The sequence below is a fragment of the Octopus bimaculoides genome, chromosome 5 (assembly GCF_001194135.2).
Source record: "Octopus bimaculoides isolate UCB-OBI-ISO-001 chromosome 5, ASM119413v2, whole genome shotgun sequence".
Lineage (NCBI taxonomy): Eukaryota > Metazoa > Mollusca > Cephalopoda > Octopoda > Octopodidae > Octopus > Octopus bimaculoides.
The window spans coordinates 103,681,076-103,684,778 of NC_068985.1; the positions used below are offsets into that span (position 1 = coordinate 103,681,076).

At 39.5% G+C, this 3,703-nt stretch overlaps 1 protein-coding gene across 1 annotated transcript in view; it reads right to left on the minus strand.

Moving 5' to 3' along the window:
- LOC106876417 (retroviral integration site protein Fli-1 homolog) overlaps positions 1 to 3,703 on the minus strand; it is a 25,684-nt gene that overhangs the window by 7,232 nt on the left and 14,749 nt on the right. The window lies entirely within an intron of this gene.

Sequence of the window (3,703 nt, forward strand, 5' to 3'; positions counted from 1 at the left end):
GTGTGTCCGTGTGTGTGTGTGTGTCCGTGTGTGTGTGTGTGTGTGTGTGTAAGTGTGCGAGTAAATCTACAGACTGCATTTACATCGCAACTCGTATATTTCTCTGAAATTGCTCAACGGATGAATTTCCAGAGGTATGATATCTGATACTAACAAATAACCTGTAAACAGAGAAAATAAAATTTTCTTTTGGACAGTTATACTATGATAGTTACATTTCTGGGGATATTGTCTGGTCGACTATGAGGCTCGCAACAACTCAACAGAGTACATTTTAACCCGACCAAGTGAAACATTACTCCCTGCACGTGAGTGTGTTCCAAATACTTCAACTCCCTTCTATCCTCTTGTTCATTATTACATTCATTATCATCATCGCTGTTTCTATAAGCAAATCAGTTAAATTTTAAACTCATTACATATTGTTTGATTTTTGTTGGCACTCCGTCGCTTACGACGTCGAGGGTTCCAGTTGATCCGATCAACGGAACAGCTTGCTCGTGAAATTAACGTGCAAGTGGCTGAGCACTCCACAGACACGTGTACCCTTAACGTAGTTCTCGGGGATATTCAGCGTGACACAGAGTGTGACAAGGCTGGCCCTTTGAAATACAGGTACAATAGAAGCAGGAAGTAAGAGTGAGAGAAAGTTGTGGTGAAAGAGTACAGCAAGGTTCACCACCATCCCCTGCCGGAGCCTCGTGGAGCTTTAGGTGTTTTCGCTCAATAAACACTCACAACACCCGGTCTGGGAATCGAAACCGCGATCCCATGACCGTGGTCCTATGACCGCGAGTCCGCTGCCCTAACCACTGGGCCATTGCGCCTCCTCATATACATATACATATATATAACGACAATAAAATGGAGAAGCTCAATGCAGTCGCTCAGACTGTTAAAAGCAGTTGCTGAAATTACCTGACAAGCATCCTATATTTTCAAAAACACGGAAAGACACGACGTACTAACATAAAGATGGTCTCGGATAGAAATCCTTTGATCGAACGTTTGCATGTTGAGGGCTGACTTGAAGCTAAACAGCAATCAAATCTTCTGATAAATAACTTAGAATCTTATAACTACATTTCAAGTGGGAATATAGATACTAACTTTCCTTCTGCTCTAAACCAAAATTTTCTTTCTTCGGCATGGTTTAATTCGTGCTGAATGCATTTTCTTCTCGAAAATGATGCCCACATATGCTAATATTGTTGCTAGGATGTGCGCCAGTGACGTCAACCAACCATATGTCTATTTTTTCTATCTGTAATCTCATGGGCTATGAAATTCAACACAGACGATAAAAAGGAGACAAGAATATTTACTATATGTGTTTTGCAGAATGTTACTGAGCTAAAATTTCCTCCGAGATCGCTTATGTAGCAAGAGCTAATAGCGTAGTAAAACAATGATTTTTATATAAGAATTTAATCGGATATTAAACACTTGTGTAACACGCTGATCTCATTTCAAATGATTTTCCACTCAGCTTTGCCTTCAGCCAACAAATGAGCTTCCACGTTGTCGCTCGGTTTATAAAACAATGAGTCCTAGAAAAGACTAAAATAAAGTGTTCATCCTAGCTGATATATATTTGGTTATGTGGAGGCGCAATGGCCCAGAGGTTAGGGCAGCGGACTCGTGGTCATAGGATCGCGGTTTCGATTCCCAGACAGGGCGTTGCGAGTGTTTATTGAGCGAAAACACCTAAAGCTCCTCGAGGCTCCGGCAGGGGATGGTGACGAACTCTGCTGTACTCTTTCACCACAACTTTCTCTCACTCTTACTTCCTGTTTCTATTGTGCATGTAATTCAAAGGGTCGGCCTTGTTATACTCTGTGTCACACTGAATATCCCCGAGAACTACGTTAAGGGTACACGTGTCTGTGAAGTGCTCAGCCACTTGCACGTTAATTTCACGAGCAGGCTGTTCCGTTGATCGGATCGACTGGAACCCTCGACGTCGTAAGCGACGGAGTGCCAACAACAACAACAATATTTGGTTATATCTCTGCTGGATTAGTGTGGATTAGGGACTAAACAACAGCATCGGCATGTGTAGGAGCAGCAACAGCAGCGGATGCAGTGGCAACAAAAGCAGTAGCCACAACAACAACCTCAGCAATAACAGCAACAAACATATCTTTGTTAGGAGCCTCACGAGTACTAAACACAAGCACTTGTAACTAAAGTAGAGTATATTTTAGACATTGCTGCTCTCCTCTATAAAACATTAACGTTGTGTACGCTAATCACTACATACACACACGCATAGGCAAACACATATATATATATATATATATAATTATATACACAAACACAGACACAGACACACATACACATATGTATATAACATGTAATATATATATATATATATATACATATATACATATTTGAAGAACCTACAAGAATAGGTGCAGCGCTAATATTTATAAAACATGTGACATATCAATAAAAATCTGTAAATGTACAACTATCTAGATATCTGAGTACCTTATTATTTTTTCTAATATATAATCCCTGTACATGACTTCCAAACCTTCCAATATACATACATATATATATATACACACACACATACATATATATGTACTTACATGCATGCACACAATACATACATACATACATACATACATACATACATACATACATACATACATACATACATACTTGCATGTATGCATACATACATGACAGTCAGTTGGCAGAATCGGTAGAACATCAGATGAAATGCGCCGCTACATTTTTTGGTTCTCTGACCTTGAATTCAAACCCCGCTGAGATCAACATCGTCTGTCATACGTTCAGGGTCAATAAATAAATTAGAAGCCCAATACTGTATTTTTAATACAATGACCCCTTGTTTTGATTTTGGTAGGAGTGTGGAATAAAGTAAGCACCAGTTATCGCTTAGGACGATTTAATTTATTTGTGGTATTGTAACGCTAAAAAATTCTGGTTTGTCTACGTCAGCTATAAGCACTCATATTTCTAAATGTAATTGACTATCTTTTGTTGCTATATAAGCTTTCTTTTCACACCTTCCCAATAAAAAGATCACATGTATATAAATTCACAAACATCCATTCATTCACATGCAGTCTACTTTGCTAGTAATGATGATACAATTGGTTGCATATTAGCTCAGGTTGAGTAAATCTCTTACAAGAAATAAGACTCTGAGCCAACATGCTGAAACACACAAATACACACACATATACACATGCGTACAAACGCACACGCACATATATACTCATATTTATATAAACATGCACAGCGCAAATACAAATGTTGTTGTCTGTAAATCGAAGAAGCTATTCAATACACGTTAAAGAAAAATTACTGCTTTGTGGTACAGAGTAACAGGAATGTATTTCATAAACTTTGATAATACATTTAAGTTCGAGTAGCGGCCAAATCCTCAGATTGAACGTACATACATGCTGAGACCCCACTTCGGTCATGACTGACCATGGGATTGCACCTAGTAAGTTACCCTCTCAGGCACAAGTCCAGGCAAGGTTGTTTATGGAAGACCAGAAGTCGACCACGCATACCGGTCTCCCCTCTCCACACCACCAGTGTTATCCAAGTGAAAGGCAAAGGGGCCGATACAGCTTGGCACCTGTGACATCGCAACTCATTTCTACAGCTGAGTGAACTGGAGCAACGTGAAATAAAGTGTCTTGAGATCGGAAGAGCG